The sequence below is a fragment of the Triturus cristatus genome, chromosome 2_1 (assembly GCF_964204655.1).
Source record: "Triturus cristatus chromosome 2_1, aTriCri1.1, whole genome shotgun sequence".
Taxonomy (NCBI): Eukaryota; Metazoa; Chordata; class Amphibia; order Caudata; family Salamandridae; genus Triturus; species Triturus cristatus.
Window position 1 is genome coordinate 1,113,236,119 of NC_140581.1, and position 24,405 is coordinate 1,113,260,523.

A 24,405-nucleotide genomic window follows, 5' to 3' on the forward strand; every position below is an offset into this window, starting at 1 on the left:
AACTCTCCTGCTGGCTTATAAATCAGGGCAAAGATGGTGTTATACATGAGGAATCGGAAAGCAGGTTTTTAGTCCTGTGCCATCAAAAAAAAGAAGTGGCAAAATGGTACTGGATATTGATTAAAGGAGATTCGCCACTGTTGCTTATGGAGGAGCCCAGGAGAAGAGATTTGCCTTCCAGCAATATTTCATCTTTATGGCAAGTATCTAAAAGCATTTTGTGGAAGGTTGTGAAGGCTGCATCATTGAGGAGAAATCATCTGTTCACACTCCACAGAGCTTACTGGACCCCGAAGAGTCTCTCTAAGGTGGGAAGCGGAGAGAAGTCCTGTGTGAAATGCAATCTGAGAAGCGTAGATGACGTGCATATGTTTATGCAGTGCCCTCAGATTCAGGGCTTCTGGAGGTAAGTTGGTAAGACCATTTCAGATGTAATTGGTCAAGAATTTTAGGTAAGCCGGGGGAAGCGAGAACATGGCGGCCACGGGTTGAGCGGCCGCGGCACTCTCTCCGTGTATTGAGCCCCTTTTCCAGAGAAGCAGTAATGGATGAGTAGAAGTGGACTTTTTCTTTTCTTTATGCCGATCTTTGTTTGCTCGGCTCCCGAGGGCAGAAACGTTTTGTCCGACCTTTAAAAAACCCTTAAAACCAGAAGTTCAGAAAGAATTCTATAATTTCTCCTTTCAGCAAGTCAGATCTGTTTTCCTCGAATCACGGCTTGTTACGGCTTGTTACGCTCTGCACCTGTGCTTCCCTCCCTCTTCCCCTTTGGTCAGCTGCAATACTTCCCGTCGATGTGCGGGTCCGGCTCCAGGTCTTTCCCGTCCTCCACTGCTGCTCCCGGCGTCTCACGCTGGGCTCTCGCGTCTTTGGAGCTCCGCTACATACGAAGTGTTTGCCTCATCCTTTCTCGAGGTAGGGGCTTAAACTGTACCATCGTGGAGCCTACCGGATACATCGCCCGAGAGGTAAGGGCGAATGCGAACGCGAAGGGGAAGGGGGGAGGCTCTGGAAGCTTTGATAGTACCGATGACATAGGGGGAGATCCTGCCTTTGCACACTCAGCCCCAGTACCTGTCTCCCACTCCGAGGCTGTACTAGCCCACCCTAAACTTAGGCCCAGACCTCAAACAGCTGGTACCTCGGGCCATTCAGAAATTAAAAATCTCAAAAGGAAAGGGAAGAGAGCTGGTGCCAGATCGTTTGTTCATTCAGCCCCAAAGTCTAACACAACTTGCAAAGGACGTGTCAATTGAAAGGGTGTGGACGAGGCACTCGAATTCACTACCGTTTCAGATATTGGTATAGACGGGGGGGCCCCCCAATCTGAAGAGGTTTCACCGAAATTGAGAGATCTCAAGAAGCGGAAATCTCATCAAGTGAAGCCCACTAAAATAACTCCTTCCTTAAGATCCTATTTTAAGGTTCTCCCCCAGATTCTGGAACTGGCTAAAAGCGATACTGTTTCTACTAAAACTATGGAAGGTACTGTCGAAGGCACTGAAGATCCTAACTCTAGTGGATTACCGGTTCTGGTAATTCCAAATACTTTGGACATCCAAGTGCCGACACACACCCAAGCGGGACCTGGTGAGCATGACTCCCCCAGTCTATTAGGAATGCACGAGAGCCTTCAGGCACAGGAACTTGGAGACCATTCGGACCATACTGTGGGGGGGATGCTTAGAGCTCTATCTCACGATATAAAGATGGGCTTCCAAGCCTCAGCAACAAACCAGGCAGAGATCAGATCTCTCTGCGAGACCCTCGGTTCTAAAGTAGACCTATTAGATATAAGAACATCCCAACTAGAGGATAATGTCACTACCCTGCAGGCCACCCTAGATTCCGCTGAAACCAAAATAAAGTCTTTGCAACTGACTGAGACAGTACTTTCTGATCGCTTAGAGACTTTGGAGAACAATGCAAGGAGAAATAATCTTCGGGTTTTGAATGTTCCAGAGGACAAGGAGGGAAGCAATCTTAAAGGTTTCATCGTTGCTTTGCTAAGAGATGCCCTGCAGTTAGAAATTTCAGAAGAACTTCTGCTTAAGGATATTCAGCGCATACATCGAGATCCTTTTCGGAGAAACTTACAGCGGCCGAAGCCCAGAAAGATCTTAATTAATTTTCAGACATATGCTCTCAAAGAGCAAATTCTTTCATCTGCACTTAAGCAAAAGTCTTTATCGGCAAGTGGCTGTAATTTCCAAATAAGATCTGATCTCTCTAGAACCACGCTTGAAAAGCAATGGGAGCTTGGGAAAAGGCTAGAAGACTTCCGAAGACTGGGCGCGACTGCTCAGCTTAAATTCCCTGCATCTTTGAGAATTATGTTCAATAACAAAATGCATAATGTGAGCTCAGCTTCGGAAGCGGATATACTCTTGAAAGATCTAGCTAAAAAATGATCGGTCTGATTTATAACTATCTGGCTAGTATTTTTCTCCCTTTTTATCTCTTTTTTTTTTTGGCATATGAATTTGTGGAGGTGGGAAAGAGGGAAGGAAGAGGAAGAGAAAAATATAATTAATAAAAAAAAAAAAAATACATACACATAAACAAAATACATATAATTAATTCTACTATCCACTATACTTAAAGCTATTAAGGGCCATACACGGCTAGGTGCCGAACTCTGGATTATTCCAGACACTTGGGGGGGGGTTCTCAGGGGTGGCAAGGGAGGCAGGGGGGCTGCCGACCTTCGGAGGGTTGGGGTGGGGGGTTCTTTCAGGGGTGGGTGCACGTGGGTGTTGCAATGGGGTAAAATAAAAAAAACGTCCTTATTTTCACCTATAACCTGTTTTTTCTTTTATGGGGTAACTCCAACAAATCCAACAGAAGAAATCGTATACTTATATATCTTTTTCTATTCAGCTGCTTTTTTCTATCATCTGGGAGGGGGTCTTCTGTTTCTGCCCCTAATAGATTGCTTATGACTTTGATTCAGGTTTTCTCCTGGAATGTCAATGGTCTGCGTACCAATCCTAGAAAGCATTGGATTTTGCAATATTTGTGTGACAACAGCGCACAGATCTTTGTCTTGCAGGAGACACATTTGACCCAATACGAACTATTAGCTCTAGTCAAAAAATTAAGCTGGGTCGACTTTGTGGTTAGCACCACACAGACAGTCAATACACGAGGGGTGGCAATCCTTGTCAAAAAATCAGCAAGGGCTGTTCTCAGATCCTCAACAGTTGACCCAGGTGGCAGGTGGGCCATTGCAGATCTCCAGCTGCCGGGTTTGAGAGCAACCATTGCCGGATATTATGGCCCCAACCTAGTTGATCCCTCCTCTTTTAATAATCTAATTTCTGCTTTGCTGGACTTCCCCGAGCCTGTCATATTGGCCGGCAATTTTAATATAGTCTTGGATCCCCTAATTGATAAATCTAGGAAAAGTCGCGTACTGCCTTCTCCTAGAACTAGAGCCTGTCTTATGGGAGTTATGAAAGACCTGGGCCTTGTGGATACATGGAGGCTTAGATTTCCCCGTCAACGCGAATACTCCTTTTCTAACCACAAATACAAACATAAATCTAGGATAGACCTTATACTAGCCAGTTTCACCCTACAGAAACTCATTAAAACCATTTTCTATCTTCCCGCCCATCTTTCAGACCATTCTGCCGTATTCATGTCCATAGCGATAGTGGCGGAGCTCCCGCAAAGGAATTGGTCTGTGGATCGTTCACTTTTGGCCTCGGAAGACACTCTACTCTCGCTTCAGAGAGAGTCTGAAAATGTTATGGCTAGAAATATGGGGACCTCGTCCGTAGTTAACGTGTGGGAGTCTTTTAAGGCCTTTCTGAGGGGCATCATCACTAGCATCATGTCTTATAAGAGTAGAAAATACAAGGAAGAAATACTCGAGCTAGAACGCAATATCAAGGCTACTCAGCTTTTACTCGAGCGTCATAACTCAAACTTACCTACTGAGAACCATATCAAGCTCAGGGATCTTAAGGCGCAGCTAGATAATATGCTGAGTTCACGTTTAATGCAAAGATGGGAAGCTAGTAAATTAGCCCATTTTGAATATGGGGAAGGGGCAGGCAAATTACTCGCCTGGAAAACAAAATCAGATCGAGCACGGAATAATATTAGCACGGTCATCAAGGACGGTGTGGCTTACACCTCAGATGACGAAATTAGAGGGGCATTCCACTCTTTTTTTCAGGGAATATACAGCGAGGATGGTAACTCAGATCGTGTGAGGATCCAATCTTGGTTAAGCAACGTAAATCTCCCTGTGCTTACATCAGGACAACAAGCTGCTTTAGACCTCCCGATCACCCAAGAGGAGGTCCACTGCGAAATAATGAGATCAAAAATGGGCAAGGCAGCTGGCCCTGATGGTCTCCCCACTGAACTATATAGATCTCTTGTTAAGGAGGTCGCTCCGATCTTGACAATTTTGTTCAATCAAATCCTTCTAGATGGCCTGACTCCTCCTTCCTCTTGGAATAAAGCTACCATAACCTTAATATTAAAACAGGGGAAGTCTCCCACGAGTTGTGAATCTTACAGGCCCATCTCTATATTAAACGTTGACTACAAAATCTTTGCTTCCATTCTGGCTAAAAGGCTCAGTGGGGAGGTCGAGGGTCTTTTGCATCAGAATCAAAAGGGCTTCATACCAGGGCGTCATCTCTCAGAACTGACCCATGACTTGATTGGGGCTGTAGACCTGGCCTCAGCCTATTCTCTTCCACTCGCCATCTTAACTCTTGATGCCGCTAAGGCCTTCGACAGGGTTAACTGGGTGTTCCTGTCGGAGGTCCTGGCCAAGTTCATGGTTGGAAAGAAGTTTAGGCGGGCTGTAGCCCTTTTGTACAATAATCCTTCGGCCAACTTACTTATTAACGGCTTCCTTGCAGAATCCTTTGAGATTTCCAGAGGTACGCGCCAGGGTTGTCCCCTTTCTCCCTTATTATTTAATCTGTATATTGAACCTTTCGCTCAATTACTGAGAGATGATCTCAGAGTATCATGCTTTAGATTTGGGGAATGGGAAAAAAGGTGGCTCTTTATGCTGACGATGTGCTTATATTCACATCGGATTTGAATTCCGCTTACCCCACAGTTATGAAGCTCGCACTGGAGTTTGGCGCAGTCTCCGGGTATAAGATCAATACCTCCAAGACTGAAATTATGGCCTGGAATATGCAGGTCCACCAACAACTCCCTCCTTTGAAGACTAGTATGAGATACTTGGGAATCCATATCCTCCAAGAGCTTGATAAGATACCCACCTACAATTTAACCCTAATAGCTAGAGAAACTCGCAGACTAATGAAGTCTTGGGCTCTTTTACCGCTCTCAATACTCGGGCGAGTCAACCTTATTAAGATGTCCATTATGCCTAGATTTACTTTTCTCTTCGGTGCTATTCCGTTACACTTTGACATGAAAGCTTTAGGAAAGCTCCAGAGTGATTTAAATACCTTCGTCTGGGCTTCTCGACAGTCTAGGATAGCGTGGAAAAAAATCAGGAGGAGAAGAGAAAAGGGAGGTTTAGCAGCTCCTGATATACAGCTGTATGCCTGGGCCTTTCAACTTTCTTACTCACGTATGTTGCTAAAAACTCCCGGTAGTGAGGGTGTTGGGGCTGTGTTTTTGGCCATGTTGAGAGGTTCGGGTATATCTGAGCAAGGTTTCCTATACAAATATGGCAATGCAAAATTCTTCAAAAAAGTCAGGCTGAAGGTGTTACAGGGGCTGGCTAAATCATGGGCTGGCCTTAGAGTCTCATTAAAACTGGGATACTATTCAGGATTAGCCCCAATCTGGAACTCCCCTGGGACCCCGGAGTGTTTGTTGGATAGCTTATCAACTCCCCTTAGGGTGGCTGGTATCGAGAGATGGGGTGATCTTTTTGTGGAGGGTACCCTGGTCCCCTGGGAGGCCCTTAGAGATGTGGTCGGCCCTTCCCTCTCTAGATTTAAATACCTTCAACTAACCAGTTGGGCTAATGCCGTTCAACTCTCCCGCAATAAACATCTAATGGGTGGTACAAATCAATTTGAATATCTGGTCATACATAAACCCCCAGCAAAGAAAGAGGTGGCGATTTGGTACCGCTCTATCATGGAAGAGCAGGATGGCGAATTCCTACTACCCATCTCTCTCTGGGAGAGCAGTATCCCACGGCACGACCTTCGGTCATTATGGTTAAAATCCTGTAAAATGTTGTATGACATCGTAAAACCAGCCTGGCTTCGAAGGAATCACCTGTTTACAATACACAGAGCCTATTACTCTCCACTGAGGCTCACTAAATTCTCTAATGGGCTACCAGTATGCTGTGCAAAGTGCGGGGCAGCGGATGCTTCTGACATCCACATGTTTCTTCATTGTCCCGCCCTTATTGGCTTCTGGCAAGCAGTCAACAATACACTTTCTAGAGTTCTGGGGTCACACATTATTGTTAACCTGCCTATGCTGGTGTTTGGCCTTACAAACGACCTAGTAGGGGCACCCGAGAAAATCTTATTTTATGCCATCTTGCTTGCCAGGCGAGAGATCTGCATCAAATGGAAAGACTCGTTACCACCCACGCATCAAGACTGGCTGTCCTCTCTACTAAAAACATCGAGGTTAGATCTCTCAAGGGCGGGAAACATGAAGAAGCGGGATTTTTGGAATTTGTTGAGTTGGAACTAGGGTTTTTTTTTTTTTTTTTTTTCCCTAGTCCAAGGATTACACAACCCTCTTTTCTCTTGCTTATCCTTTATTCCTCTTAAGGATTCGATTGAGACGCTCGATTGATCTCTGTTGAGCGATGGGTTCCCCAAGTCGGTATTGCTCCTAAGCTGTTGATTGAGATTGCGCCGGCAGTCTTGGCCCAACAGGGCATAAGGCAGCAGATCCAGTGTCCTGAGACGGTTGCTTTTTCTCAGTAATCTTCAGCACGGACAAGCCTGACTGGGTTGTAAATGAGGACTGAAAAAAAAAAAAAAAAAGAATTTCAGGTAAGCCTGATATTAATTATTTTTGGGATCTTACCTGAAGACAGTACTAATATCAAATTGTCAAATCTCCAAGCCTCATTATTGTTTGTTTTAATCCTTTTGGCAAGGAGAGAAATCTGTTTAAATTGGATCTCTCCTAACTCTCCAAGAATGCTTCTTAGCAATTACTTGAAGGCTAGAGGTGCTCCGGAATTCTTGGAGTCTTTTCAGGTTCAGAAGAACACAGCAGACAGCAATTGCCGAGTCCTTGAGGAAGCAGGCATGGTTTGGCGCCTTTTTCTTCTGCAGCAGGGTTTCAGTTCTCATGCAGCAGGTCTTCTTTGTCCTTGTCTATCGAATCTGATGTTCAGGTCTTGGGGTGCCACCTAACCACTGAATTTAGGGGTGTTACAAGTGTAGACAGGTAGTAGCCAATGGGCTACTTACCTTTAGGGTGTCCACACCCTCTAGTGACCTCTTCCTGTGGGAAGGGGCCCTACCCTAGCGCAGATAGGTTGTTTTCCCCCACCCCAAGATGGTGAAATTTCAGGAGAGGGATTCACATCACCTGACCCACCCCAGGCGTGGTACAGGCTAAGTGGGGACCCTCCTTCTAATCTAACAAATGTTCCTGTCTTTCCTCCAGCCAAAAGTGGAGCAGGAAAGGGGAGTTGGCTTCCACCACTATTTAAAGGTTCCTGGTTTAGATTTTAAAGGCGTCATCCCCTTTGAATCTTCCCACCTGGGAAGACCATCCTGTCCTGGAGGAGGTGTGAACCACTTCTACCCAGGGCAGGCATTGTCTCTGTCCTCTGAGAGCTTTGGCTCTCACCCCATGAGGCCAGAAACATGTCTGGTGGTGGCAGACTGGCAAAAACAAGTCAGCTATCACACCAGGGCTTGGTAGGTTTTCAGGGGACCCTCTAAAATAGTGTCCTGTGTGAATTAATTAATGAATCCAATAATGGCATCAGTAAAGATTTAAGACAAGATGTTTGGTACAAAACATCCTAGAAATCAGTAAATCCATCATGGAGGTAGGAAACTCGTGTTGACAAGAATCCAGCCATGTACTCTTTATGGCTTCCCTGTGCACTTACAGCATCTCAGATTAGACATTGTAGGGGCATGTCTGCTCATGCTGATCTGCCTAAACAGAGGATATAGTGTACCCTGCGTTAAATCTAAAGGCATGCAGTAGGGGGCACTTACCTATTTCTTATGCAGTGTTTGGGTGGCATGGCACATAGGGCTGTATGCCATGTCAACTCTTTGGATTTCTCTGCACCAAGACATGCAGCCTGCAATGTCAGACTGCATAGCCTTAGTGAGGGGTCCCTGGGGTGGCACAACTCGAGCTGCCACCCCAGAGGACCCTCTTCAGTACCCATGCCCTAGTTACCAGGGGGACCATTTACTAGGGACTTACAGGGGTAGCTGAAGTGGTGCCAATCATGGTAAAGTATTTGGGGAAAGAGATCTGGCACTGGAAATCTGGTTACCAGGGACAGTTTGAAATCACATCAAGCATCAGGCACAAAGTGTGGGCCAACCATTCAAAAAGATGCACTTCCCTGTAGAGTTTGATTAAAATACTTCAGTGGAAAGGTCTGTAGCATTCAATGGACATTGTTAGGCCTGATGTGATCCTGGCTACTTAATGATGGATGATGGACTCAAAATATATATGTATAGCACCTGTTGGCTATGTATCTGTTTTTGGGATAGGCAAGGAATGACCACAAAATGTTGTTTCGTCCTCCTACTCCCCATTTCTACGCTGTTTATGAAAGGGCTGTGCACCGAAGTTTTAAGTGGTTTGTGGGAAAGGCAATGGTGTGACAATGTATTATATGGGATAAAGTACCCACTACCATACAAGATAAGGATATTGCAACTCAGCTCAGAGTTTCATAATCTTAAAAAGGAACTCAGCCTTGTTCCTCTATATTGTTGTGGAATTCCTCAGTGGCTTGTAATATCCTTATGATATATGACAGGTGGTACTTTATCCCTTATATATTTTTCTGTAAATTATGGAGTACTGCACTAGTACCTAGAAAGTACAGCGGTAGTAACAAAAACAAAAGAAAATAAATATACCAAAAATAAAAAATACACTATAGTACATTATATTATTGAAATATGGTGTATTATAGTGTATTTTAATTTTTTTAACCAATTTAGGTTTAAAAACAAAGTGTAAGTAGCGTGGTAATTTGTAGATATTACCGCAGTACCCTGTAGACTTATTTGTAAATAATTAAATATGTCAAAAAATTGAAAATACATTGTAGCACACACTTTTTTTGAAATATAGCGCAGTACAGTGCACTTTAAATGTTTTCAATGTTTTAGTTTTTTTAAGTACCAGAGGACTTCCTAGGTAGTAAAGTTGCACGGCGTAACATTTAACAAAACATATATAGACAAATATAATTAATTTCCCTCCTATTACCACTTTAGGTGGGGAAAAATATAAAACCTACTAGTTACCTATATCTAAGGCCATTACCCAGAACACAGCCAAAGTATCTATGAAACAAAATGGTTGCCTGTAACTTTTGTAAAGGCAGCCCTTACCCAATCATATACTGCCTTGTCATCAGCATGTACCATAAAATACTGCTACCAAAAAGGATCATCTCCACACCATAACCTATAATCCTGCCAAATTCTATAAAAATCTGACTCGTTGTTAGGCCGCTATGCTAGAGTACAAAGTCTATCAAAAATGAATTGGTGGAAAAATGCGTTTGGGACCCACCTTTTTTTTCTTTTCCAATCACCGCAAAACTTGCATCTTCCACCAATGTAAAAACAAATAGGTCTGCAAAGTTTTCATTCATTAAATAGGCGCAAAGTTATTAATGGTCAAATATATCTAACTCTCATTGAATCCTAGCTGTAACTACAGAATGGCTACTGCCACTCTGCAATGTATATATATATATATATATATATATATATATATATATATATATATATATATATATATATATATATATTACCTACTGGCGGTCGCCAGTAGGTAGTTATAGTTAGGATCTATTTTCCATAGGAAATCCGCAACATTCTATTCCCAATAAGTCTGGCGCCAGTTGATAAATCCTTGTGAAATTTTCCAAACTTTTGGTCAGCTCCACTCCGCTCCTACCCTGAAAGTTTCGTGGTGATTCGTCAAGCGGGGGCCGAGAAAAAAGGGGGGTCCTCAGTTCAGACTCATGCCTTTTGCATAAATGGTGTGAATCCGTTCAGTAGTTCCTGAGAAAATTAGAATTAAAAGTACATAAATATCTATGGCCGCGGAGGATCCGCAGACCGTACATGCACCGTACGCGCACCCTCCCCGAACTGGGCGCGCACCCTCCCGATCGTGCGCTGAAAGCTAATTGGCTGTCGAGTGCCTCTCTACATTCGAAACCAGGAACTGTTGGTGGCCATTTTCTGCCTCGGTAGAAGCGAGGCTGAAGAAGCAAGGGGAATAAGTGTGTAAAACATATAAAGGGGGCAGAGTGGAAATACTCTGACCCTCAAGAGGTGCTTAGGGGGTCCCAGAAGGACCCCATGGGGCCCCCTTTTTTATAAAAAATGGCGAAATGTGCGCACAGTGAGCGCATCCTATCGCGTTGGGTACGCGGATCCACGGAATTTTTTTTAAAAAAGACAAGAAATGATTGGTTGTATGACAACTTTGTACACTGAAAGGTAGGGCGTATATTTCTGTTTTTTAAAGGTATGATTCTTATTGGTTAAAGAACATTATATATGATTAGCTGATATGTTGAAAAGTGAAGCACACTTCCTCTCTTGTGTAGGAACATTGTGTGCTGAACTTCTGACCTGTGTGCTTAGTGCAGTGTTCTATGACCTGTTTCTATGGTAACAGGCAGAAGGCAGATTGGGGGAAGGGTTGAAATGTCTTTCAGTTGGAAAGGGTTGAAATGTTTAACCAATAGAAATGTGTGTTTGCTTTTGAGTTTATGTGTGAAGGATTGTGATTTGATGTGTACATGTATATGTGTGGAAAATGAAAGGGAAACTTTTCCATTCTTTGTTTTTGCTGAGAGGTGCACAGTGCAGAGATTATGTAAAAGAAAATATGGTGACTGACTGATATACTTCTTAATCTACAAAAGAACTTGAAAGATGAGTTATTTAATTGTGAGGGGATGTATGTAGACTATTTTGATTTTAATCAGACTAATTAATGTATTTCTCCTGCTAAAGTGTAGGGAGTACTTTTTTTCTCTACAATCTTATTGACAGTGTGTGTGCATGTAGAAACCATTCTGTGATAAGCATTTGTGTTTTTCATGTGTTTGCAGACAGATAACTGTGCTGTGTTTATATTTTGATAGAATTAGAAACCAGTCATTGTTTATGAATTTGTGAAATGAGTTATGTTATGTTTCTATACTAAAATGTAGTACTACTTCTAGATGAAGAAATGTGTTTTGGTATAGTGCAAGGGATAGTGTTGCTTGTCTAGAATCACACAGTGAGTCTGTGTGTGTTTGGGAACCACTATGAGAGAAGCAATTGGTAACATCGTGTATTTGCTGACAGATAACTGTTTTAACCTGTCATGTTGTGAAGTTTTAGTAGCATTAGAAGACAGTTATGGCTTATGATTTGATTAAATGAGTCAGGCTTTGACAGAAAAGTGCAGTCCTGAAATATGTAGATTGTGTGCAGTTCCCTTACCACTTCCACTGTAGTGAATGAGTTTTGGTAAACTTCTAGGGATAGTAGTTGTTGTCTAGAATCACACTGTGAGTCTGTGTGCATTTGGGAACCAATGTGAGAGAAGCATTTGGTAACATCGCGTATTTGCTGACAGATAACTTTTTTAAAACCTGTCATGTTGTGAAGTTTTAGTAGCATTAGAATCCAGTCTTTGCTTATGCGTTGATTAAATGAGTCATGCTTTGACACTGATGTGCTGTACTTAAATATGTAGATTGTGTTCAGTTCCATTAACTCTTCCAGACTAGTGAATGAGTTTTGGTAAACTCCTAGGATAGTGTTGATTGTCTACAATCACACTGTGAGTCTGTGTGCATTTGGGTAAGCATTGTGAGAGAAGCAGTAGGTAACATCGTGTATTTGCTGAGAGATAACTGTTTTAAAACCGGTCATGTTGTCAAGTTTTAGTAGCATTAGAAGCCAGTCTTTGCTTATGCTTTGATTAAGTGAGTTAGGCTTTGACACAAAAGTGCAGTCCTGAAATATGAAGATTGTGTGCAGTTCCCTTACCACTTCCACAGTAGTGAATGATTTTTGGTAAACTCCTAGGTATAGTGGTTGTTGTCTAGAATCACACTGTGAGTCTGTGTGCATTTGGGAACCACTGTGAGAGAAACATTTGGTAACAGCGTGTATTTTTTAGCAGATAACTCTTTTAAAACCTGTCATGTTGTCAAGGTTTAGTAGCATTAGAAGCTAGTCTTTGCTTATGCATTGATAAAATGAGTCAGGGTTTGACACTAAGGTGCAGTACCATGTACTATTCTGTTCACTGTGGCAGAACCGAAAATGTAAAAGTTTTACCTAAGCACTGTCCTAGAAGTAGTCTGACTATTTAGTCAGTTTCTAAGTACCAAATAGATTGCTTCAAATGTCTATGCAGTATGCATGTAGTGTTCTAACATACTCTACACTTGTCTTTTACACCTTCAATTCCCTAGTCAGTATCCATACACTTCCAGGAAACACCCTGTCACTCCCTTTGCAGTCCTCTAGTGACCCATTCAACGCCATGTACTAATCCATTCACTGTGCCAAAACCCAAACACTTATAAATTCACCAAGACACTCTCTTTCCAGTACTCTAATGATTCAGTCACTGCCTAAGTATTCATGCACTGAGCCAGGCCTTAGCACATGGACTTCTTCAAACCCCTATCCACTATGCATGCAGTCCTCTAACCACCTACACACTTGTGTTTCACACCTTCAATTCCCCAGTCAGTCTCCATACACTTCCAGCAAACACCCTGTCACTCCCCTTGCACTCCTCTAGTGACCTTATTAAGCATCATGTACTAATCCATTCACTGCGCCAAACCCTAATAAATTCACCCAGGCACTCTCCTTGCAGTACTCTAATCATTCAGTCAGTACCCAAGTACTCATCCAGTGACCCAGGCCTTAGCATATGGACTGCTTCAAACCCCTATCCACTATGCATGCAGTCCTCTAACCACCTACACAATTGTCTTTCACACCTTCAATTCCCTAGTCAGTATCCATACACTTCCAGGAAACACCCTGTCACTCCCTTTGCAGTCCTCTAGTGACCTATTCAACACCATGTACTAATCCATTCACTGTGCCAAAACCCAAACACTTATAAATTCACCAAGATACTATCTTTGCAGTACTCTAATCATTCAGTCAGTGGCTAAGTATTCATGCACTGAGCCAGTCCTTAGCACATGGACTGCTTCAAACCCCTATCCACTATGCATGCAGTCTTCTAACCACCTAGACACTTGTTTTTCACACTTTCAATTTCCTAGTCAGTATCCATACAGTCCAGCAAACATCTTGTCACTGCCTTTGCACTCCTCTAGTGACCCATTCAGTACCAAGTACTAATCCATTCCCTGTGCGAAAAGCCTAGCACTTATAAATTCACCTAGGCACTCTTCTTGCTGTACTCTAATCATTCAGTTAGTACCCAAGTAGTGATGCAGTGAGCCAGGCCTTAGCACATGGACTGCTTTAAATGCCTATGCAGTATGGATGCAGTCCTCTAATCACCTACACAGTTGTGTTTCACACCTTCAATTCCCTAGTTAGTATTCATACTCTTCTAGCAAACACCCTGTCACTCACCCAGTGTGTCTCCTTATAGTACTGTAATCATTTAGTCAGTTAGCATGTAGAGTTTTAGTGAGGTAGGCTTTAGGGCATAAACTGCTTCAAAGTAGTATGCACTAAGCATGTAGTGTTTTAACCATCGTCACACTTGTGGTTCAGGGACATAATTTCTTAGTCAGTATTTATATAAAATGTTTGTACAGTAATGGAATAGTATAATTTTGAAAGTTAATAATATACATTTATTTTTGATTCTTTTTTACAGATACAGAACAGGAGGGTTTCTCATCTGTTTGCACTCTTCTCGTGCAAGATTGTTTGGATGAAGGGTCCTTAGGTGTTTCATCATACTTGCTGTGCCGCATGAGTATTTTTTGTTAGGATCCCCTCATAACAGAACTCTTTTGAAAATCTTGTGCATGAGAAAGGTGGTATTGGTCTTTGTTTGCCCCTCGAGAAAAGTAGAACATTTCCACATCACTGAAGGAAAACGTTGTGGGCGTGGTGCATCCTCCAAAAATTCAACTTTAGATTTGGTGAATATTTTATAGCGACATCATTTACAGTTTTTGTAAGTTAAAGTTAAAAAAATGTGTTAGCTGTGTGCATTTTATATTTCTGTGATTTGTATTTTGAGAATGGCATGTTGGTTTTTTATTAACAATCTTTGAGATTGTGTTTTTTTTACCGCTGTTTAGTGATGAGTACGATTGAAATCACTATTTTTAGTGAAATTTAATATATTCTGAGAACAGCAAAAAAGGCAAGAAAATTACTTTGTGGAAATTATGCTGTGTTCTATAAAATGTATTATTACATGTTATAATTTTTTTTTTCCTTTTCTTTCACAGATCCAAATTTTAAAATAAGCAATTTATATGAATTTATATTTGAATGAAAAACAGAAAAAAATGTATACCATTTGTTATTCCTATTACTGTGAACATAAGTTTAACTAAATCTCAATATGCAGAATGAAGAGGCCTGCAAGAAGCTACAAAGTTGAAACACGTTTATAAAAACACTCTGTTTATGTAGTTCTGAAATCTGACCATAATCAGATATCATGTGACCTGCAAAAAAAGAGATTTGAGGGGCTCATAATATTTCACCTTTTCAGCTGTTGAAGGACCGCAATCATTTCAATCATTCTTCTTTGAACATATTTGCAGACAAAACTCTGTGCTTACCTTCTATCATTCGCAAGGAAATTTAAAAACGGAAATATGTCACTTTTTGTAACATAGTTATTGTGCAAGATACTCTTTTATATTTACAAAGAGAGGAAAAGGCACTCTGTGCACTTTTTATACTCCATGTAAATATAACCTTATCATGCACACCACTTTGTGTTGAAAGGGTGTTCTATAAGTGTTGTTGTGCATGATTGCACTTAATACTCATAGAACAAGACACATGTCTAGATTTATCATAAATCATAAATCTCGATATGTGTGTGAATGCTGCACCATTCTAAAATTGGTGTAGGAAGGCACAACAAGGAGAATTGTTTTCATTTCTCCACATTTTTATATCTTCAATGCATGCTGAAATGTTCAGCATACATTGAAGGAGAAAAATGCATTTTCTCATTGTTTTTGTGCAGGAAGGTGTGTCTTCCTGCAGAAAAACGAACAGCACATGACACAGATATCCTTGCACTATGGTGCAAGGGTGCCTGTGTCACCACATGGCTGCAGTTTAAGCAGCCGTGCAGAGTGAAGCATAGATTTGCAACATATTTATGTACATATGATGCATCCCTGTGCTTCAGAAGTACTACAGCACACTGTAGTTAAAGAGGTTACTGTGTAATGCTGCAGCACTTCCTCATAGTTCTGCACTTACATATGTGAAAGGCAGTATATATGCGTGTAAGAGTATATAAGTGGGTATATGTGAGAGTGTGTGATTGTGAGAGTGGCTGTATGGATGAGTGTGTGCTTGTATCAATGATTGTATAAGAGAGTAAGAATGTGGTACTATTTTTATGAGTAAGTGAACTTGAGTGTGTATAACTGCGGAGGTGAGTAAATGGGAGTGTGATTAATTATTTGCATGACTGACTAGGTGTGAGAGTACCTCTACAGATGATTGGTGGTGTGTGAGTGTCTATGTAGGTGTATAAATGCATATGATAGTCTTGTACGGAGTGACTGTAAGAATGAGTGACTGTACAGGTGAGTGAGTGGAGGTGTATGTAGACCTAGGAGTTAATGAGTGGGTATGTAGTTATTCGTATTGGAGTACCTATAGTTTTCAAAATGGCCATCTGAAATTTTGAGTCGGTGTATCAAAGGTTATACTAGGGTGTGAGAAGAAGCCGTAATTTATCACATGGATGATGTCATCAGTGATGTCATTTGAGATGAACTAACTATAACAGGGGAATTTCTAGGGTTTTGTACGAGGGAAATGCCCAGCTAACTATAACACCCCTGAAACCTATGGTTTTTTCAGTGAATTTCTAAGGTTTTTTAAATGCCAATTCCTAACTATAACGCCCCTGAAACCTTTGGTTTTTTCAGTGAATTTCAAAGGTTTTTTAAATGCCAATTCCTAACTATAACGTGCATGAAACCTATGATTTTTTCAGTGAATTTATATATATATATTTTTCTTTTCACTGAAAAAACCATAGGTTTTAGGGATGTTATAGTTAGAAATTAGCATTTAAAAAACCTTAGAAATTCACTGAAAAAACCATAGGTTTCAGGGGCGTTATAGATAATGTTGTAAATAAGAACTGCAAAAACGCACAGATGTAAGAACTGACGTTTAATCAACAGATCCTTCAGCCTCTCACTGTCGGAATTGCCAACATTCTAACTGGAGCTTCAGCCCCAACATTCTAAGGTTGGGCTGACCCACTGTCGAGAGAAAGGAGGGGGGGAGGAAAAAGAGGAAAACAAGTACAGATTGTAACACATCTCCCTGCGGAGCAGAGAAAATATATAAAACAGATAGCTCCACAGATAGCGTTACCCAAGGTCTACGGGCAGATGGAGTATACCATACATTACATTTTTCTGCAGACAAAGAATACAAATGAATACACTATACTCTAAAACTGCGGTTGGATGGAGAAGTGCCCCACTTAACCCCCACACTTCCCAAGGCTAGGAAAGCTCTTAAACAAGAGAAAAGGGGGTGTGAGGCAGGATGGCGAGATCAGGATCCCATTTTGTAGTCGGATTGCCAACTTGGGGGTTTACGTACTCTAGCCACCTTGAGTTCACCACCACTGGGTGTTTCGAGACTTCGATCACTCTCATAATTAGGTTTGGAACCAGTAGTGCTAGGACAGCTAGCTATGTTGTCCATACTCCACATGCCACCATCTTCCAGCACTACTGAATTGTTGTTGACTCTAGTTATCCTTAGTGGGTTGGAAAATGAGGATATCTTGGATTTGGACAGGGACGGCCTCTTAACAACCACCCACTGGCCTTCTCTCCACTCTTTTCCTGAAGCTCCCCAACGACTGTCGTACCTGAGCTTGTACTCTTGTTGATGTTTCTTAGTTCTCTCCGACACAGCATCTCTGTCCACCCACACGGGAGTTCCTCCATTTAGCCAGTTAGGAGTAAGTTTGGAACCCGGGTTCCTGCCTTTGAGAGAAACAAATGGTGACACCCCAGAGACAGCATTGGGCGATGTATGATATGACCACAGCATTTTCCTTATGGCTTCTTCCACCGGAACCTGGGAGTTCAATGCGAGCTGGATGGTGTCCTTTATCATCCTGTTCGCCCTTTCCACCAGACCATTGGCTTTGGGACAATACAGTGGGGATTTGAGATGTGTGATGGACAGCGTGGACATAAACTGCTTCATTTCCTCTGAAGCGAATTGAACGCCATTGTCCGTTATTATGACACCTGGAATACCTTCCTTAGAAAAGGTGTCTCTCAAGAAGTTCAATAGCGACGCGGTGGTGATTGAAGAAACCATTCTTGTTACAATCCAATGGGAGTGGTAGTCTATAAGAACAAACATGAATCTATTAGATTGGTTTAGTAGGTTTAGGGGACCAATTATGTCCAATCCCAGCTTCTCCCAAGGTACGGTGGGGACCTCCACCGGGAATAGCGGTGACTTACGGACAACTTTGGTTTTGTCGCAGGAGCCGCAGGCTGCACAATTCTTTACTTGTTCCTCGACACGCGAATCCATCCCGGGGAACCAATAGTGTTGCCTGATTTTGCTTTTCGTCATGTTCCTCCCCGGGTGGCCCTCATGGGCAATCTGTATTATCCTTTCGTACATGTTTTTCGGAGGAATGATCTTACTTCCTCTACAAATTTGGGTCTCAACGATGGATAATTCGTCTTGCACGGGCCAAAAATGCCGAATAGACTCTGGCACCTCCTGCTTGTTAACAGGCCAACCACTGCGAATCACATTCCTTAATGTCGCTAAATCACCATCATCACTTATGGATTTCTCCCACTCCTCACGATTGATGGCCGGAATTTCAACCAAAAGAATCGTCTCCTCCGGTGGGTTGTGCATCGGGTTCTCATCCGTCATTGGTAGTCTGGAAAGACAGTCCGCTACCAAATTCTCACTTCCTGGGACATGAATCATGGTGTAGTTGAACACTTGCAGACTCAGCACCCATTTAGAAATACGTGGTGTGGTATTTTCCAGGCGTTTAGTGGAGAATAACGGTATTAATGGTTTGTGGTCCGTTCTCAGCACAAACGGGATGCCCCACAAGAAATATTTAAAGTGGTTTATTGCCCAGTAGCACGCCAAAGCTTCTTTTTCTATCGTCGAGTAGTTCAGCTCGGCATCTTTCAAAGTTCTCGAAGCGAAGGCAATCACTGTTTCTTGACCCTTCATCTTCTGCATAAGTGAGGCTCCCAAGCCCTTTGCGCTGGCGTCAGTAGTAAGGATGGTTTTTGCATTTGGATCGAAAGCGCTCAAGATAGGTGCATCAACAATGGCCTCCTTGATGAGTTGGAAAGCTGACTGGTGCTCTTGCTTCCAAGCAAATTCCGACCCCTTCTTTAGCAACTCTCTGAGGGGACACACCTGATCCGCAAAGTTTTTGACGAATTTGGACATGTATTCCGTCAGCCCCAGGAACGATTTGAGTTCATCCTTGTTGGTGGGTGCAGGGGCTAGTTTAACGGAGTCCACCAGACTGGATTTGGGTTTGATCCCCTCACTTGATATGGTGTGACCGAGATAGACAACAGATTCCACCCCGATTTTACATTTGTCTTTCTGAGTGGTGAAACCTGCTTTACTAAGTCTGGTCAACACTGCTTCCAGAGTCTTATTGTGTTCTTCAGCTGATGAACCGTGAACCAGGATGCCATCCTGGAAACAGAGAACCTTTCCTAGACCTTGCAGTATATGTTACATGACGCGTTGAAACACAGCCGCTGCAGATGCCAGGCCGAAAGGTAATCTTGAAAACTGATAAGCTCCAAGCGGGGTTATAAAAGACGTGAGGGGCTTGGAATCCGGGTGGAGAGCGACTTGGTGGTAAGCCGAGGATAGGTCTAGAACAGTGAAAACTTTAGCACCGTGGATGGCAGACAGCATTTCATTAATGTTGGGGAGGGGGTGTCGGTCCACCCAAATGTTAGAGTTCAAATCCCTAAGGTCAACACATAGACGGATCCCCTTGTTTCCACCTTTGGCTGCTACGACTATGGGTGCCAACCACTCAGAGCTCTCAATCCTCTCTATGATCTTGCACTCTTCCAATCTGTCCAGCTCCTTCTTGAGCGGTTCCCTCGTCAATAGTGGAATAGACCTTGGTTTGTGGATGATAGGTCTGGCATTGGCTTTAAGTTTGATTTTGTGAAGGAAGCCTTTTAGGAGTCCGAGTTTGTCTGTAAATACCTCTGGGAAACGATTGCAGATCTCCATCCCAATACTGGCCCTGTCGATCAGGTATACCGGCTCCGGTGCGTTGGGGTCTAGTTTGATTCCCAAATCCTTTTGGTGTTTCCACCCTAGTAGGTTGGAACCATTCCTTGTGATGTAGACTTTTCCCACGGTCGATCTATCCTTAAAGTTAATGTTCATGAGTAGCATTCCAACCAGTGGTATAGGATCTTGATTATAACCCCCTGGTTTAACGTCTGGAGGTAAGAGATTATACACCCTTGTCCCTGAATTGGCAAGAAACGTAGCTTCATTCACGAGTGTATATGGGGAACAGGAATCCGCGTAGACCTCATACTTAACATTGTCCAAAAATATATCACACATGGGGTAAGTATTGCTGTTGCAATCATTAAAGTTTGATACTTGGAATACTATATCCTCACTAGGGAGTTGTGGATCCAGATCACCACCTATCATGTGGGTGACGCTGTTTTTTGCATTATGGCATACTTTAGAGAAATGTCCCCTTTTCTTACATTTGCTGCATACAACACCCCTTGCAGGACAGCTTACACTGTTGGCTAGATGATTAGGGTTTCCGCACCTGTAACATTTAGGTTTGTTCCCTGATGCAGTAAGTACTTCCGGACTGGAAAGTGAAGGTTTGTATTTGTGGTCTTTAGTGGAGATCTTGTGTACACTGTTGTCCACAGTTTGTTTTCCCTCCACGGCTTCCTTCATTTCATTCATACAATACGCAGTATGCTCTATGCTCTTAGCAATATCAATAGCATGTTTTAAATCAGGGGCTTCTGCAAGGAGCCTTTCCTGGATCTTCTTGTTACAGCTACCCCTTACTAGCTGATCTCTGATTAGTGACTCAGTTAACATACCAAACTCACATGTAGAGGCTAAACCTCTCAGAACGGCAATGTAATTTATCACTTTTTCATTTTTTCCTTGAATGCGCAAAAAAAATGTGTGGCGTTCTAACACAATATTAATTTTGTCACCAAATTGAGCTTCCAGTTTCAATAACGTTAACTGATACACATCATGTTGGACATCCCCCTCGCCCTCAGCCCCCACATTAGCATTTTCAACAATAGAATCAGGCAGGTCATCAAAAATATCCCTCCCTTGCTTCCCCAGATTATGCAGTAGGACATGTTGTTTACGCACTGCAGAAAACCTATCCCCCCCGATGGCAATGAGGTAGGATTCAAACAGGTTTACCCATTTTTTCCAAGGAATAACAGGATCCCCACTGTCATCAAGAAAGGGCGGGGGTTGGGACATTGCAAATGCGGACATGTTGAAGAAAATGGAAAAGGAGAAATAGACAAGAGAACAGAAAAAATTAGATAAGGAGAGCAAAATGAAGAAACGAGAAGCAACCAAATATGAGGAATCACTGAGGGATAAATGGCAAAAGTAGCACAATACCCACTGTAATGTAACCCACTGTGCTTGAAACTGAACCAGAAGGGTGTAGAACATATAGGCACTGAACTTTAATGAGCTGAGCCTGTCAGCGAAATTACGAAACAGGCTGGAAAACTGAAGAGAACAAGATTAAGGTGCCATATATTAGTCCCCAGCAGGTGGAGCAGTTCCAGGGGAACCGGAGAACAGTGTCTCGATACAGAGCGGCCTCGGAGGAGTTCAGTCAGAGGAGGGGCGGGAACACATTAGTGAGAGGAAACAACGCCGTAGAACTCTGACAGGATGCAAACCAGCAGGCAGAAATCCCACGAAGAGCAGCACACACACTCGTGAGGAGAAACGAACGTCGTAGAGCGCTGACGGGATGCAACCCAGCAGGAAAAAGTATACGAAGAGTAGCACACGCTTACTTGATCCTTGAGGACCCCACTTCAAAGCAGCAAACCTCTGCGCAACTCACACGGCCACCGACATCCCAGGATAAACGGCCAACACCAGCACGATATGTTGTCACCGGGAGCAGAGTAGAGCACTTGCAGACCGCAACCAGCCAACCAACTAAGCAGTCACAGACTCACCGGCACGGAGTCTCCTTCACAATCGGACAAAGCACAGGGCGGGCGTCCCAAACAAAACCAGCGTCGATCAGCATCCAGGGATTATGAATTGGGAGCGTTGCGGGAGTAGGTGAAAGTCCTCATCAGGAATGGCTACATCACAAATCGAACACAAAGACACAGCGCCAGGAAAGTCAGATGAGAGGCAGAAGGCACTGGGGGAAGGATCCGGACCGTCCCCAGCACGGTAAGTCATTCGTCACCAAATAATGTTGTAAATAAGAACTGCAAAAACGCACAGATGTAAGAACTGACGTTTAATCAACAGATCCTTCAGCCTCTCACTGTCGGAATCGCCAACATTCTAACTGGAGCTTCAGCCCCAACATTCTAAGGTTGGGCTGACCCACTGTCGAGGGAAAGGAGGGGGGGGAGGAAAAAGAGGAAAACAAGTACAGATTGTAACAGTTAGTTAGACATTTCACTCGTACAAAACCTGTGAAATTCCCCTGTTATAGTTAGTTCAGCTAACTCTAACTCGTGCCCCCGCAATGCACTACTGATGACGTCACATATTACATCACTCATGACATGGTCAGTGACATCACTGATGACATCACTGATGGCATCATCCAGTAACATTTCATGCATCTTCTCACACCCTAATATAACTTTTGATACACCCACTGTAAATTACAGACTACCATTCTCAAAACCATAGACACTCCAACACCAATAAGGTTTTTTAAATGCTAATTTCTAACTATAACGTGCCTGAAACCTATGGTTTTTTCAGTGAATTTCAAAGGTTTGTCAAATTCTAGTTTCTAACTATGCCTACAGAGGTAGGACATGTGAAGAAAGAAGAAAAAACACACTGAAATAAGCAAAAGAAATGCAGAAAGAGGCAACAGAGGTCCACAAAGATGAAGAAAAGTGCAGGAAGAACCAACAGAGGAGCAGAAAGAGGCATTGTTGCAAAATCATCCTGTGCCCAAAACTTTTTCAGACGGGGACTGGTGGTAACTGACTCTGACTAACCAGACCTAGAGCCAGTGCTATGCTAAAAGACACTCAGAATACAGTGAAAACACCTACATACACTTGGGAACACTATGCATTGGCATGGCACCTCAGGCCCCACCCCCTCCCTTCACCACTGTGTTAACATGCCCCGTGGCGCGTTTTAAGATGAGGGATAAAGTCCCCTTCAATCCTGAGGGCCCGTGGGGGCCAACTAGCCTACCAGGTACCTCCAGTAAGCACCACAGAGCTACGTTGCAGAGAGGTGTAAAAAGGGGCATGGCCTGGACACCTCTGTGCAACGCACAGTAGTGGCACTTACTGGAAGCACCTGGTGGGCTAGATTGCCCCCAGGGGCCCTCAGGATTGAAAGGGAATTACTTCCCCAACTTAAAACACGACACAAGGCGTATTTGCACACATTTCACCTCAGGCCCCGCCCCCGCCCTTCACCACTGTTGGGCGATTAAGTCCCCTTGAATCCTGAGGGTCCCTGGGGTCAAACTATTCCACGAGGTACCTCCAGTAAACGCCACAGAGCTGCATTGCAGAGAGGTATAAAAAGGAGCATGGCCTCGAACACCTCTCTGTAACGCAGCTCCCTTAACTCTGCATTAGTACAACCCGTCACTGCCTTTGATGTAACTTCAAGGAGACTCATGTTTGAGTTTTATATAACGCAATCTTGGAGCGCTTTACATGAGCACCAGTTATATTACACAAGAACATATTCATTTTTTAACCACAGGATGTCAGGCTCGAACCTTTTCTCAGCTCGAAACTCAGCTGCTCAAGCCTTACACCACAACCTCTTCCACAAATGCAAGTAGCATTTTCAGTATTCTATACAATGAAGTGATAGTTGTTGCTTATTTATATTATGCAACTTACACCCATTGACAAAGCCAATAGTTCTGGCTTGTTGTAGGTGCAATATTACTTATTGTGTTATATATCCGGATGAATGGACAGAAGCAGCAAAATAACAGTTGGGCAACAGATTTTTTAGCTTGTGTTTTAAGCTACACCCTTAATTATAGAGGCCACGCCCTATGAGATACCCCCAAGTTTTTTCATCTGACTTAAAGCTCTGTCCATAGAAAGGGTAAACGTGTGCTAGTGCGGGCTAAAAAGTCAAACATTCGAGGCCGTGAAGCATTTTATTGGCTTAAATTAAAATAAATCTCGAAGAAACCCTATCATAAACTCATCCTCCGTCAGGTCATATGACAGAACACTTTAAATCTAATTACACCTCTAAAGGGCGTGTAAATTGAGTATCTTGCAGGCATTGCAATAAACATTATGCAGGACACGTTTCGCCGCGACCCTTTTCAAAATGTACTCTTGAATTTCAATTGAAGTTTTATACATGGTGGACCACGCGTTCACTGACGTCATGAACATTTACACAAGTCAAGAGAATCCCCAAGGGACAGAGGCCAGAAAGGGAATTTGCTACTGATGGTTGCTAGAAATAACATAACTGTCTCACAGATCTCTACCCATCCACTGTCCCACAGCCACCCCTGGCTAAGTGTACGTTTTCCTGTTCTGAAAGTGTGTTGTGTGGGGAGGCTGTGGCAGAGTGTGGACTGTAGTCGGGTTGAAACAAGGAGACATGCGCCTGAAAATGCCCGACATGCAGATGTATATAGTGCGAGATCGATCCGAAGATATTGGAGCGCTTTACATGAGCACCAGTTATACAAGGAACGTTTCACCTTCAACCCTCCTCTGGT